The sequence below is a fragment of the Euprymna scolopes genome, chromosome 45 (assembly GCF_053919585.1).
Source record: "Euprymna scolopes isolate OS-2025 chromosome 45, ASM5391958v1, whole genome shotgun sequence".
NCBI classification, from domain to species: Eukaryota; Metazoa; Mollusca; class Cephalopoda; order Sepiida; family Sepiolidae; genus Euprymna; species Euprymna scolopes.
This window is the reverse complement of record NC_136526.1, coordinates 52,885,432-52,902,337: the sequence shown is the minus strand read 5'-3', so window position 1 is coordinate 52,902,337 and position 16,906 is coordinate 52,885,432. Positions and strand designations below refer to the sequence as shown.

The 16,906-nt window shown below is 30.5% G+C and overlaps 1 long non-coding RNA gene across 1 annotated transcript; it reads right to left on the bottom strand.

The window, feature by feature from the left end:
• Positions 1 to 3,483: 3,483 nt before the first annotated feature.
• LOC145269645 (uncharacterized) lies at positions 3,484 to 15,446 on the bottom strand. Its single transcript, XR_013865155.1, has 2 exons — positions 15,093 to 15,446; positions 3,484 to 4,679 (listed from the first exon to the last, which is right to left on the bottom strand). It is a non-coding gene; the product is annotated as an uncharacterized LOC145269645 (long non-coding RNA).
• Positions 15,447 to 16,906: the final 1,460 nt, after the last annotated feature.

The following is a 16,906-nucleotide window of genomic DNA, read 5'->3' as shown; positions in this document are numbered from 1 at the left end:
ATGATCCGGCAATAAGTTAAATAAAAAATAATGATCCGGCAATAAGTTAAATAAAAAATAATGATCCGGCAATAAGTTAAATAAAAAATAATGATCCGGCAATAAGTTAAATAAAAAATAATGATCCGGCAATAAGTTAAATAAAAAATAATGATCCGGCAATAAGTTAAATAAAAAATAATGATCCGGCAATAAGTTAAATAAAAAATAATGATCCGGCAATAAGTTAAATAAAAAATAATGATCCGGCAATAAGTTAAATAAAAATAATGATCCGGCAATAAGTTAAATAAAAAATAATGATCCGGCAATAAGTTAAATAAAAAATAATGATCTGGCAATAAGTTAAATAAAAAATAATGATCCGGCAATAAGTTAAATAAAAAATAATGATCCGGCAATAAGTTAAATAAAAAATAATGATCCGGCAATAAGTTAAATAAAAAATAATGATCCGGCAATAAGTTAAATAAAAAATAATGATCCGGCAATAAGTTAAATAAAAAATAATGATCCGGCAATAAGTTAAATAAAAAATAATGATCCGGCAATAAGTTAAATAAAAAATAATGATCCGGCAATAAGTTAAATAAAAAATAATGATCCGGCAATAAGTTAAATAAAAAATAATGATCCGGCAATAAGTTAAATAAAAAATAATGATCCGGCAATAAGTTAAATAAAAATAATGATCTGGCAATAAGTTAAATAAAAATAATGATCCGGCAATAAGTTAAATAAAAAATAATGATCCGGCAATAAGTTAAATAAAAATAATGATCCGGCAATAAGTTAAATAAAAAATAATGATCTGGCAATAAGTTAAATAAAAATAATGATCTGGCAATAAGTTAAATAAAAAATAATGATCTGGCAATAAGTTAAATAAAAATAATGATCCGGCAATAAGTTAAATAAAAAATAATGATCCGGCAATAAGTTAAATAAAAAATAATGATCCGGCAATAAGTTAAATAAAAAATAATGATCCGGCAATAAGTTAAATAAAAAATAATGATCCGGCAATAAGTTAAATAAAAAATAATGATCCGGCAATAAGTTAAATAAAAAATAATGATCCGGCAATAATTTAAATAAAAAATAATGATCCGGCAATAATTTAAATAAAAAATAATGATCCGGCAATAAGTTAAATAAAAAATAATGATCCGGCAATAAGTTAAATAAAAAATAATGATCCGGCAATAAGTTAAATAAAAAATAATGATCCGGCAATAAGTTAAATAAAAAATAATGATCCGGCAATAAGTTAAATAAAAAATAATGATCCGGCAATAAGTTAAATAAAAAATAATGATCCGGCAATAAGTTAAATAAAAAATAATGATCCGGCAATAAGTTAAATAAAAAATAATGATCCGGCAATAAGTTAAATAAAAAATAATGATCCGGCAATAAGTTAAATAAAAAATAATGATCCGGCAATAAGTTAAATAAAAAATAATGATCCGGCAATAAGTTAAATAAAAAATAATGATCCGGCAATAAGTTAAATAAAAAATAATGATCCGGCAATAAGTTAAATAAAAAATAATGATCCGGCAATAAGTTAAATAAAAAATAATGATCCGGCAATAAGTTAAATAAAAAATAATGATCCGGCAATAAGTTAAATAAAAAATAATGATCCGGCAATAAGTTAAATAAAAAATAATGATCCGGCAATAAGTTAAATAAAAAATAATGATCCGGCAATAAGTTAAATAAAAAATAATGATCCGGCAATAAGTTAAATAAAAAATAATGATCCGGCAATAAGTTAAATAAAAAATAATGATCCGGCAATAAGTTAAATAAAAAATAATGATCCGGCAATAAGTTAAATAAAAAATAATGATCTGGCAATAAGTTAAATAAAAATAATGATCCGGCAATAAGTTAAATAAAAATAATGATCCGGCAATAAGTTAAATAAAAAATAATGATCTGGCAATAAGTTAAATAAAAAATCCATCGATGTTGGGGGTCGGCGCCACACATGTGTTGTCACATCTATACGAATGTGATTTACAAAAAAATATTTTCATATTTAACAGGAAAGTGGGTTTTATTCAAGTTAGTCTTTAAAGACAAAGGGCCACCACCTGTAGCTAACACTTGATTTCTATATCTGCTTTCTCCTCAATATCTATAAATGTATGATTTGCAAAAAAATGTTTACATATTTAACAAGAAAGTGGGTTTTATTTCATTAAGTTAGTCTTAAAGGATTAAGTCTTCTACTCAGTGATGACTGATGGATCAAGAATAATCTACCCACATATTAAACAACAGGTTTCATTTGAAATTTCGATACAATAAATCTTAAGGTCAAGGGTTATATCAGTTGAAATGTTTTTGAGAATTACATCAAATATGAGAACATATTTAATGAGAAAGTGGGCTTTCCAGTGTTTATGCATGTGTATTTTAAAATTTGATTGATGAGAAAACGAGAATTCACATATTTTTTACAAGAGAATGGTTTCTTAGTGCATATCCTATTATTTAACAAGAAAGTGGGTTTTATTTAATCAAGTTAGTCTTAAAAGATAAATGGCCAGCTCTTGTAGCTAACACATGATTTCTAGATCTGATTTTAACTCAATGAGATCTGCAAAACATTTAGTGACTAGCAAAAAAACAAAAGAAAAAACCCTCATATTCAACAGGAAAGTTAGTCTTCTATAATATAAACCTCACCTGTCTGTTTAAATGTGTCTGCCTAAAACTTTTGACAGTGGTGACGGATTTTCACAAGATTGATATCGTTTTGAAGCTCAACCCTTCTAATGACAAATATCGAAAAAATTGGCCAAAAACATTCATTCCTTCATCCTCAACTGGGCAATTTTCTACAGGGAGAGGTTGCGTTTTTGCTGATATTTTCGAAAGTCATGTCCTCTTTTTGATTGACTAGCCTTAATTTAAACCTTCATCACTTCTGGTTTGGCGATGGGTGCAACAGCAAAGACATCACTTTTTTTTTCACATTCTTTTCCTCCATTGTGGTACAGGTTCGAGCCTGCCTGCCTACTAACACTTTTTTTTGCTCAATACACACTCCTTCAAACATCTGGGCAACGCCAGGCACCCAGGCTAGTTAAAGATATAGGGCCATCATCTGTTACTAACACTTGATTTGTATCAGCTTTCTCCTTAATGTCTATGAACATGATTTGCAAAACATTTAACGATTGGCACAAAAAAAAATGCATATTATATCTAACACGATTTTAAGATCTGATTTCTGACTCAGTGTCTATAAACATGAGATTTGCAAAAGAATATTCTCATATTTAACAGGAAAGTAGATTTTAATTCAGTTTAAAAGAGAAAATAATCATAAAAACTGAAACTACTACTTGATTTATACCAGCTTTCTCCTCAATGTCTGTCTATAAACATTGCGGTTTGCAAAAAAAATTGTGATTTGCAAAAAATTTAATGATTGGCAAAAACAAAAATAAAAAATGCAAAAAAAACAGGAAAGTGGGTTTTATTTAATTAAATTATTCTTAAAATATAAAGGGCCACCTCCTGAAGCTAATAATTGATTTCTATATCTGCTTTCTTCTCAATGTCTATAAACATGCGATCTGCAAAAAATTTTGTAGTTAGCAAAAAAATATTCTCACATTTAACTGCAAAGTGGATTTTAATTAATTCATTTAATCTTAAATAATAAAAGGCCACCTCCTGTAGCTAACACTTGATTTCTATATAAATGTCCTCCTTGGTGTCAATAAACATGAGATTTGCATTAAATTTAGAGATTGGGAAAAATTCTCATGTTTAACATGAAAGTGGGTTTTCCACGCTGTGTTTACGCATGTGTATTTTAAAATTTGATTTATGTGAAAATGAAGATCCACATATTTTACAAGAGAATGGTTTTTCTCCAGTGTGGATACGCATATGTCCTTTCAAACTTCCGTTCTGAGAAAATGAAGCTCGGCAGATTTCACAAGAGAAAGGTTTAACACCCGTGTGTATGCGCATGTGCACATTTAAACTTGATTTCTGTGAAAATGAAGATCCGCATATTTCACACGAAAATGGTTTCTCCCCGGTGTGTCTACGCATGTGAATCTTAAAATTTCCCTTGAGAGAAAAAGTGCAGCCGCATATCTCGCAGCAGAAGGGCTTCTCACCAGTGTGTATATGCATGTGGTTGCGCAAGATTGCTTCCTGCGAAAACGAGGCTCGACAAATCTCACAGGAGAATGGTTTCTCCCCAGTGTGTATTCGGATGTGCTTCGTTAAGAGTGACTTTTGGGAAAACGAAGACGAGCAAATCTCACAGGAAAACGGTTTCAGGCCGGTGTGCACGCACATGTGGTTCGTCAAGCTCGATTTCCATGAAAACGAGGCTGCGCAGATTTCACACGTGAACGGTTTCTCGCCAGTGTGAACACGCATGTGGATCGTCAGACTTGATTTCACAGAGAACGAAGATCCGCACATTTCACAGGTATATGGTTTTTCGCCCGTGTGTACTCGCAAGTGTTTTGTTAGGATTGATTTCTCAGCAAACGAAGATTCACAAATCTCACATGAAAATGGTTTTTCACCTGTGTGTGTGCGGATATGTCGATTCAGCTTTGCATTTTGGGAAAAAGAAGATCCACAAATTGTACAAGTGAATGGCTTCTCTTCTGCAGCCTTAGGCATTGTATCTGAAAATACAGAAAAAATATTAAATTAAGTAATGTTAATATTATTATTGTAAAGTTAACTTAAACTACATTTCAATCCCTTTTAATGGTCCTGGATATAACTTTAAACTATATCCGATGGTAAGGCCCCAGCTTGTGGGCTTTGGGGAGTGTGGAGCCACCCTTTAATTGCCACTGCTCCCAGGTCCAATCTGACCCGGAGTGGTAGTACCTGTTAGGGTCCCAACTATGGGTTAAATAGAAACCGACTTGAAAAAAAGCAAATATATTCTATTAAAAAGATTTTCTTCAAAATCACTGGATTTGGAATTAAATAACCTGAAAAGGGTTGATATGTCATAAAACAACCAACAATCACTTTTAAAGTATATGCAAACGATATAAATAATTTTTTAAAAATTTATACTAAGTAATGTTCATAGGGAATTCTGTGGGCTTAGGCATTGTATCTGTAACTACAGAAAAAAAATACACTAAATTATAAAAATATTAGACTAAGTAATGTTAATATTATTATAAAATTAACTGAAATTACATTTCACTTACTTTTAAAATAAATCAAACGTAAATAAATTTTTTAAATTCACACTAAATAATATTAATATTAGATAAACCAGAAAAACAGGTGACTCAAACTCAACAGTAACCATGTCAGATACAAAAATCTGCATTATACTAAACTAGCCTGGGTGTTCGGCATTGCCCAGGTATTTGCAGGTTTGTGTTGAGCAAAAAAAAAAAGTGATAGTAGGCAGGCAGGTTCGAACCTGTGACATGAAGGCAGAAAAGAAAGTGAAAGAAAACCTGACGTCTTATCCCTACTCCATGACGTGACCGGAAGTTCGAAACATTAAAATTAGGCAAAGATAATCCAACCGATAGACTTGCAAAAATGGCTCACAAAAAAATCGACTCCTCCTTGTAGAAAACTGCCCAGTTGCGGCTGAAGGAATTAATGTTTTTGGCCAATTTTGGATATTTGTCGTCAGAGACGTCAAGCTTCAAAATTATACTGATCTCGTGAAAATCCATTGCATCTGTCAAAAGTTTTAGGCAGACATACAAACATACATACATACATTTAAACAGACAGGTGAGATTTATATTATAGATTATCATTTAAATAATTGGAATTCATTATTGAGATGAGTAATTTGTATTTGGTAGGATTGAAATTGATAGCAGTTTCAATCCTACCCAAAGCCAGCCAGAGGCTTAGTTGGCAAAAATATGGGGACACGATAACTATGGATGGCAGTAATTGCTGAGGATGCAGTTAGGAGATTCAGAGTTCCTATCCCATCACAGTGACCACCTGATGAAAGCCAGGGAAATAGTTGGGTCAAAACATTGTGAAACAACGATTAAAAGATGAGGATAATAGTCCGCAATAAATGAATGCATAAATAATACTAAATTATTATTTTAATATTATTATTATAAAGCTAACAGAAATTAGTGACCTTCGGCATTATATCTGTAAATAAATAAATTTTAAAAATTACACTAAGTAATATGAATGTTAATAATATAAAACTAACTGAAACTACATTTTAACCTCTTTTTAAAATAAATTGTTTGTAAAATTTACACCAAGTTAACATTGAGTAAATTAGAAGAACAGGCGAAACTAACTCCACAAGAAACCATGTCAGATAAAAAATTTGCATTATATCTAATTATTTTTGGTATAAAATAATGTTACTGTTTCACTTCTGTGAGCTTAGGCATTATATCTGTAAATAATTTTTTAAAATTACAATAAGTTATGTTAATATTATATGTAAACTTATGTTAATATTATATAAACTTCCTATTTTGTCAAATAGTTCTTTTTGTATCTTTATTTTCCCCAAACATTTGTTAAAACAAAACAAAAATGTATATTTGTGAATTTTTGTGCATATATTTATATGTATTTGAAAAGTATTCTATTTGTATGTTTATATATATTTAAAAAGTGTTTATTTTTATATGTATCAAAAAAAAATTATAAACCTAACTTAAACTACATTTCACTCACTTTTAAAATAAGTCAAACGATGTAATTAAATTTTTAAAAAATTACACTAATGTTCATGTAACAGAGCACAGATGTGTGTATGCAAATATCAAGCCATGTGCAAAATGACATCATTGTAAAAAAAAAAATCAATAACCAAATGTCTGCAGCTATTTAATTTTTCCATAAAAAGCCCCTCAGCCTCGCTCATGGAGCATACTTTGGGAAACCCTGTTCTAAGTAACAATATGCCTTGCTTGGGATGGAGGGGGGGGAGAACATATTAGACATAACGAGCATGATAAAGGCATGTGTGATGTCACAGTGAAGCAAAATGTAGTAGGCAAAAATCAGGAACAAAGATAGGAAATAGTCAGTTTCACCCTGCACCGCCCACCTCTAGAAGAGAGGGATTTCTTGGCTGTAATGACCGTAGAAAAAGAAGAAGGAGACAGAAAACAAAGAACAATCCAACCGCCAGAACCACCTAGGCTGTAAAAAACGTAGAAAAAGAAGAAGAAGGAGACAGAAAAAGAAATAAAAGAGAAAGAAGAAGGAGACAGAAAACAAAAGAAAAAGGCAAAAGAAAACTTGCTTCTCGCAGATTCGTGGTTCGTCACAAAAACCACCTACGCACAATCTGCAAAACATTTGCTGACTGCTTCTCAGCGTCCTGCCTTTATAGCAGCCGGGAATTATATATTTGCATAATCACGCCAGAACACATGTCATTCTATGAGAATTGCAGGGGGTCAGCGCCAATAAAAACCCATGGACGCCATCCTGGAATTCTCTTCCGCTCGGCCCGCAACACAACAGACGTATCCAAGCTAAGCTCTTTATTTTCCCCATTTCGGTTGTTGCAAATTCCGTTAAACATAGCTATAGTGAGAAGTCATGCATGGTAGGAAAATGAGGAAATAAATGTTGCTGTGACAAAAAAGGAGTTGAAGTTCTTTCCTATTCTTTGTCCACATTGCAGCTGAGGCGATGTGTTAGGTAACGTTACATTTATATTGTGTGAATCAGAATAGGCGACTAACTCCACAAGAAACCATGTCAGATAAATAAAAAAAAACGGCACATTCTACTAAATCAATGGAATACATTTCCTTTAGAGTAAGGGACAGATGGAGAGAATCATGAGAATCATATTTGGGGAATAAGAAAAACAGGTGACTGGAAGTCCACAGCAAATAGTGTCAGATAAAAAAACTTATGTCTTGCAAAATCATAAATAGTGATTATTTCACTATTTTATATTTGTTTTTTAGCATTATAATAAATATAATTATAATAAGTATAATTATAATAAATATAATTATAATTATAATAAATATAATTATAATTATAATAAATATAATTATAATAAGTATAATTATAATAAATATAATTATAATTATAATAAATATAATTTTTTGAAATATTCATTGATTTCTTTCCTTTTTAAGAAAAATAGAATAATTTTTATTTGATACTCTTGGGTCTCCTGTTCTTCTTATTCATATTTTATTACAATAAAACTTAAGCTACATTAAATAAATTTTAAAATAAATCAATTGATGGTTATTATCCCTGCATTACTTGCATGGGGTGCTTGGTCCAATTCTTCTAAAGTGCTCATTATTCCTAGTTGGCAACTTATTTCTTTTCCTCCCTCCCAGTACTCCCCTGACTTAGTGAGGGTATAGCACATATGGTCTGGCGCAGTTTTGTCTCAGTTTCCCTTATAGGTGAATCAGATAGAAAGGTAATGTTTATGTAATGAACTCATAATCAATTTTTTTTTGCTATTTCAATTTATGGAAACATTTTTTGTTTACATTTGAAAGCACATATTCATTTTTCTTGTTATTTCAATTTATGGAAACATTTTTTGTTTACATTTGAAAGCACATATTCATTTTTTTTTGCTATTTCAATTTATAGAAACATTTTTTGTTTACATTTGAAAGCACATATTCATTTTTTTTTTGCTATTTCAATTTATGGAAACATTTTGTGTTCATGATAGATATTAAAAATAACACAAACTGGTGTATCCTGTAGGTATTTTTTAAATAAATGTAACCTAAATCTAAGATCTTTTCAGTTTTCCTTAGTTTTATAATTTATTTCATTTTATTATTTTATATTAATATCAACTAGATACAAGTAATTCAACCTGTTTAACAGAAACTGCAGATATATCCTGAACCAGCAGGATAATTATAATTTACAAAATAATAACGCTCTAAATATTTTGGTATTGGGGTGTATAAACACTCCAAGGGACTAACAATGTTTGAAACACCCACGTGATTAAGGCAGGCTTAATGGAATAAATTTCCTTTAGAGTAAAGAAACTAAGATGTAGAGAATTAACTGCTCTTGGTTACAAACAATCATTTTAACTTATTAGATTGTGTGGGGTATATGGTTAAAAAGAAGAAAAAACGTACCAGCCGTATCTACATCACTCTTTGAGAAAGAAGGAAAGGATGGCCAGCGTATTTGTGTACGCGATGGCCATCTTCGGAAGGCAGAGCATGATGGGAGAAGCTATTTTTTTCCCCCCTGTCTCTTCCTTTTTTTTTTCTAGATAGGAGGATATAAAAGCTGGGAAAAATTTCCTGGGGGGGGGCAGAGAGAAAAGAGTCGTGAACATCTTCTCTTGAAAAGAATTTTGTATTGCTGACATTCAGATTGTGCGGTGTGACATTGGTGGCGAAAGGCCAGGCGTGGTCGATTGGAAAAGATGAGGGCAGAAACGTCAAGAGAGTGACTCACTCCTTCCCGAACGCCAGAACCGAATCATGATTATAACGCTAGAGATTGATTAAGTTTCAACTCATGCCAGGTTGTTCTGACACACCCCTGTACAGAGAGACCTTAGACACTTGAGGATATTGTCTAGTAGGCATTCAAGTTTTTACTTCAGTCGAAGTTCTCAGAAATCAAGGGGCCCACAATCAGGGGCTAACACTTAAAGTCTATATGAGATACATAGATATTCGAATGTTCCATTTAAGTTCTTTATCTCTCAAACACTGAGTTAGTAAAGAAATTGAGAACATAATCTTCCTATCCCCAATTAACCATTTTTATACGTTGTAGTATATCTTTCATGTTGGTCTCTTGGTCTTACTGGATTCCAGGACAAAAATTTATCTAGTCTGGTGGAGTATCCAGCTTCGTGCTATTACTTGAGGTAACATCACTTGGAGAAGGTGCACCATTCCTTGTAAAAGCTAATGTAAGTTAGCCATAATGAGAAGATCTTATTTGAGCAATGAATACAAAATGTGATTTTGAATATTTGGTCAGGGTTTACTTCTTGGGGAAAAGTATCCTCGTGCCAGGTTGTTCTGACAAACCCCTGTACAGAGAGACCTTAGACACTCGAGGATAGTGTCTAGTAGGCATCTTAAAATTTCCCTTCAGTGAAAAGGTGCGATGATAAGATAATTATGTTTTGGTAGTAGTTGGACTTGGTCAGGGAGTATAAATATAGTCATGATGAAGTGTCGTATCAGTCATGACAACATACTATTCTGCACTTCTGTAAATACCTTCTTGTAAATAAACCATAAATAAAAATGTTTTAATTAATATTGGCCTTTCAAAGACACAACATGGTTGACAAGGATTTGAACCCATGTCTCAAAACACAGGCACTGAAATATTTGGACATTCAGACCAACAGAACCTGGCAACGAGGAATTTGAACTTATTCAGATATGAAAATATGTTGCACGTAACACAAAAACTTGGATTGCTGTTGGATACAATATAACTATTACTATAACGGAAATATTGGATTTCCAATTTTTGTATACTTGTTAAGTTAAAATCAAATTGGATAGTTCAAAGTGCATCAAATCTGAAAATATAAACAAAAAACAACCCAGGCAAATAAAAAATGTTCAGCTCGGAAATCTAAGCTGTTTGACCGTGAAGAAAAAAAGAAAAAAAAATCCCATAAAATCAGAATCACAGACATAAGTTAGAAGGGGCTAAAGATTTTATCACTAAGTAAACAAAGCTATGACTGTGTAAATAGTAATAGGATATATATATGGTAAACACTAAATAGGAATTTGTTCCTTAACATACACAAAAGAGAACTGTCGGGTGTGACAAATGACGGTAACAAACTGATCATATAATGGACCTGAAAGATATTTAGATTTAATTTGCAGGTACTTTAAGATTGCCAACTAGTTTTATGATGATGGGAAAGCGATTTGTCGAGGCTGGCATTTAATGACAGTCGTGAATCAGATTTGATGACGTGCAAATGCTTGGCCACAGTTGAGAGCTGGATGCAGAAGAAAGCAGATCATGGCAGGAAAATGAACTGATGGCAGCAGACAAACCCAGCCTCGACAGGTGTGGACCATAGCTAGATAAGTTTTTTAAACTTATTTTAAAGAGTTTATTTACTTTCAAATAAAAGTAGTGTCGAGTCTATTAAGTTAGAAGAGAAAATGGTGGACTCCTTTAAGCCACGTCTAAGCTTGATAAGCGCTCAAAATCGAAAATCATAGAAAATAGTGGTAGAAGCGCATCCAATGAATGTGACCACTTGTATGAAAATGTTTTACTGGTATTTTTAAAACGTTTTTGAGCAATTATCAAGGATCGATATGTAATGAGTAGGGCTAGGGCAACAGCATATTCTTTTTATCGTTTTGACTCAAGTGTATCCATTGATATCTTATATGCTTTTATATAGAGTGGTGAGGTTCTCAGTGTCTGTGACGGATATATACTTGAGAGTCAAAACAATGAAAAGAATATTCTGTTGTCATAACCCTAGTGATGAGACCATAATTTTTCTTTCACCTTGACTAAACAGACTTGACAGTACTTTTCTTCTAAAGTAAATAAATTAAAACACAAAATACTTATCCAGGTAGGTAGAAGAGTAACTTATCGTGCCGTTGGTAATATTTATTTTTTGTATATTGTTTTTGATCACTATTTTTTTGTTTTGTTTGTCATTGTAAAAATGCTGATATTTCTTATCACTCCATTGTTAATATGTCTCCAACATTATGTATTAACAATAATAATTGGGATTATTTAATGAAACTATACTGAGAAAAGTAATTAATTTTAATATTTTGTGGTAATATATGAATTTCACCTGGAAAAAAATGTTTAGGCATTTAAAACGGTTTTATATTTCTTGATTATTATTGAAGAGAAATCATCTTCATTAAAATTTTTTTAGTATTATGCATCTAAAATTAAGAAAAATACACTTGAAAAGTGTCAGCATTGTGTAAGCAAAACAAGATTTTCACCTGATGTAATGTTAATCTAATAACGAAATTGAATGAAATGTGTTTTTCACAATTTTAGATGCATACTACTAACTGTATTTTAAATGAAAAGGATTCCTCATTCAGTAATATATTAGGTTAATGATGCAAAATTTATAAATTTTGATTTCAAATGAGTTTTCGTTAATATACCTTTACTCTATATATTAAAGAGCGTTTCTTCCTCTAATTGTTTAAATTACAATTGTTTTACAACCATTACGTCTTCTTTTAAGAACGTTGAATACAAGATGGAAAAAAAAAGCAAATTCACACAATTTTCTCATTTCAATTCAATCTAGGCTGAAAAGCTGCTGAAACACCTTGCGATATCAATGAAGGATTTGGGCTAGGAGCCGCTACTGAATACACAGCACAATGGTGGTTTGAGAAATTTTGTGGCAGCGATGAGAGTCTTGGAGATGATGAGCATAGTGGTTGGCTATCGGATGTTGACAACGATCAATTAAGAGGCTCAGTAAAAGCCAATCCACACACAACTGTCCAAGAACATGTTTCTGAATTAGATATAAAGAATGATTTTCAATCACTTCAGAGAGATGGGAAAAACAAAAAAACTTGATGTTACCTCATGAATTGAACGACAACCAAAACAAGTCTCATCTTCCCTTCTTTTACACAACAATAACAACCCTATCCTAGAGTAAATTTTATTTTGTGAACACAGTTATTTGCTATTTCTCTTCTACAGTTTAATAGATTTTGGGGTTCTTTAAAGTACAGGATAGCAAATTTTTCATGAAGGCATAATTTACATGGGTCGTCTAAATGCCTACACGTGGTAGCTTGTCTTATTATTTTCCATTCGACTACTGGCAAATGTCCGCTTTCTTTGTATATGAACTACTATGAATTTATATGTTTTTTGGGATATGACATTTTCGTTCCGTGAAGGGTATGTACATGACATGATAAAGATATTATTGGTGCTTCTACAGAATTGGGACGAGATTTTGTTGTCAATAAATGGAGTTTTCAGGTAAAAAACAATGGTTTCTACTGATTTATTTTATTTATTTTTTGTGAATTCTAATAAATTACAATGGTAGTTTCCAAATTATGCAGTCGAAATTGCCTGAATATTACTGAATTATTAAAAACAATAACTTTAATTGTGTTAGCAGATGAAAACTTGCCGCCATCTTGTTTTTATAACATTAAAGCAAAACGAAACCATGAACAAGGGAAGTAACTGTAAATTTTTAATGTGATTAATGCAAAACAAATAAAATACATAAAATATATATACAGTGTTTCTGAGTCTGGTTTTCATGTAAGATTTTTTCGTAATAATTTTTTAATATGAAAATAACTGTTCGTCGAAAAATAAAATAATGTCAAAATAACATATACAAGTTTTTTGCAATTGTTGAATTGCCTCCCTTGTAACTCTCCTGTGTCTTACATAAGAATACACGATCATGTTCTTCAAATTCTATTTTCTTTAATAAAAAATTTTCTACCTCATCAATTTTCGTAATTTTTGGATATAATCATCTTAAAAATACGAGCAATACGTAAATACCATTGTTTTTATGTGGAATTCAATATTACGATTTCCCAAAACTCGTCCCAATAGTGTAGAAGCGCCGTTTTTTTTTTTTTTTTGTTTTTTAAAAAAATATTTGTAATTAAGTTGAATTCTGGACAGCAGCCAAAATTTTCGTCTTTTTTTAAAATTTAAGATGTACCTATTTACTATGCCTCCCCATGGGACAGAGTTAGACACCAGGGTCATTTCTTAACGTGGAGAAAAGGTACAAAAATAAAAATTGTCTCAGTCGTGAAGGACTGATCCTCCACCGAAAGAGAACAAGAAATGGAAAGTGCAGCATCTAAAGAACAGATACTACACTTTGATCTTGGCCAAAATGTAAATAAGAAGACTTACATACGTGAAAATCAGAAAATTATTTAAAAAAAAAAAAATCAATTATTTATTCTACCTTGAATTGAAAAGTTAATGCGTTAACAGGAAACAAAATAAGGCACTTCTGCATGTCAGTGACATAATTAGCAAAAGAGACGAGTTATCGACCCCTGTTTTTCGAAAGAGAACTGCCATCTATCGGCCATTATGTAAACCTCATATATAAACAAGTGTTTACGATAACGCAAAAATATATAATAATAAAATAAATAACAAAAATATGAAAGTCGAAACATTTATTGAATAAAAAATGTATCGAAATATAATTTTAATGCATTAATATATATATTTTTTTCAATGAATGACTTATAACTGAAAATAAAATATGATAAAACATGAAGGGTTTGTATTACTGTACACATAAATTCGAAAAAGTTGTCAAATAAAAATATATATATAACAAATAAATGTTATCAAAGGCAAGATAAGTTACTTTTCTACCTAACTGGATATATTTTTCGTGTTTTTATTCAATGTAACATATTTATTCAGCTCAAAAAGCATACAGTGTTTACCGATGTATTGGAAAATTCAAAATGGCGCCCGATACTCTCTTTAACACGGTAAGTTCAGGAAAAGATGTTATAAATAATAAACTAGACAAAATACTGTTAGAAATTCATTCATTATGTTACCGTGACATAAGTTGACATATATTCGGTGTTTTTTTAAAATAGTATTTTGATAATATTTATTTGTTATATATTTGTTTTTTGACAACTTTTTCGAATCTATGTGTACAGTAATAATACAAACCCAACATAAAATTTTTATCGATTGTTTTTAGAATTATTTGGGGTTTTTCCCCGGTAAGGTCGTATAAAAATGCAGCAAAATATAATTTTAAAAATATGAAATTTATTTTTATAGATTTTTTTTAGAATTATTTGTTTTTGTCCAGAAAGATTGTATCAAAATCTAATTTTAGTTTGCACGCACTTTTAGAAAAAGAAGAGTTATCGACCCCTGTTCTTTGGCTGACAAGTGACATATGTCGGAGGTTCTTGAAACTAAAATACACACATTCGCCACATGCCACTGACATACAGAAGTGCCAAAAATAAACTAGAATTTAATTTATGGAAATACAAAAATAAAAAAATAAATAAAATAATGATCGACGGAAACAAGGAGTTTGAAATGATACTTACATTTCGTTGGGTACTTTTGCGGTTGAAGGAAAAGAGAAAACAAGACTGTATTTAATACTAGACAAAAGATGTTGCGATTAAATATCTTTTTAAGGTTTCAATAATTTTTTTTTTGTTATCTGTAATACTTCAGCATATATTACGATAATTACAGATGTCCCTGGCGACTCATTCATAACAATACGATATTAGGGAGAAAAGTGTCATGGCGGACATTTGGATAATCACTAATTTACCCACAATGCAATGTTTACTTCCGTCAGTTTATATACATATGGGTGTTTTTGTTGTTGTTTTTTAAATTACTTTTTTGACGAGTTCAATATATATATTTTATTCGTTAAATAAAATTAATGATGCAAAAGACTTCTAAAGTGAAACTGAGTTTGGTACTTGCTTAGTTTAATGAAGACATTAAAAAAATGAAAATAGTGAAAAAAAAAAAAAAAAAGAAAAAAGTTATACTGTACGTACCCGTTATGAAATTAAGTTCTCATTTCACTTAATTTGATCTAGTAGTTTTTTTTGTTTTTTTTTTAACAGAAGAAAATAAAATTTTAATGAGAACGATCGTATCCCGCCATCTTGCGTATTTCGCAAACGAGGGCGCCAAGGGAGATAACCCCATCACCGCTTGGCGCTTAGCTTAAAGTTTGCCAAAAATTGACGAGATTATTTTGAAACATGGACAGAAAAAATACCGAGATAAATATTTTTTTTTTTGTTTTTTTTTGTTTTTTTTTTCACTGATTATACAGATTTTCTCCCCCTTTTAAATACCGTTTTCATTTTGTACTTTGTTAATCCCTTTTTACACCATTCCTCGTCCGCGAAATAAGCAAGATGGAGGGATACGATTGATCGAATAAAAATTTTTTATTTTCGTCTGTTAAAAAATGTAAAAAAAAAAAAAAAAAAAAAATACTTAGTCAAATTAATTGAATTTTTTTAATGAGGACTTAATTCCATAACGGGTGACTTCCAAAATAAACTATTAAAGTTGTTTTAAAAGTAATAGAATTTTTTTTTTTTTTAAAACAGTAATGAATTTTCCGAACTCAATATTTTTCAATTTTTAAACTTTAAAAATCTATCAAAATTTTTCTATTGATTCTATTTTTACGATATTTTCAGGGTCAATGTGAAATTTTATGTTCTTTCCAATAAACCGAATATAATATTTTAGACAAACGTGTTTTTTTTTAATTCACGCCCCCCCCCCATTTTCAAGTGTTTATTAAAACGTAAATAATTAATTTACTCACCGAAAAGTAAATAATTAATTCACTCACAAATTGAAGAGAAAAGGTAAATAAATAATATATTCAAATTTAAAGAAAAAAAAGTAGTGTTTTTTAGAATTTTACCTGTAAAGTTTGAAGTTTAAAACCTTTTTTTTTTTTTAAACCACGTTATTTGTTTTTTCTTTTCTTTTTTTTCATGAAACCTTGGTCCTTGCTCCTTTAATTGAAAATAAAAATTAGGGCTTGAATTACATTTTTGGAGGAGTTATAAGCTTGGAAAGACAGGGGGTCGAATAATTGACGCCTTTCATTTTGAAATGTCTATTAAAAAGTAAATAATTAATTTATGTACCAAAGTCTTGTATACAATCACAAATTGTATCACAAATTGAAGAGAAAAGGTCAATAAATAATATATTCAAATTTAAAACAAAAAAAAAGTACTGTTTTTTAGAAATTTACCTGTAAAGTCCGAAGTTTAAAACCTTTAAAAAAAAAAAAAACACATTGTTTTTTTTTTTTTTTTTTTTTTTTTTTTTAATGAAACCTTGGTCTTTGCTCCTTTAATTG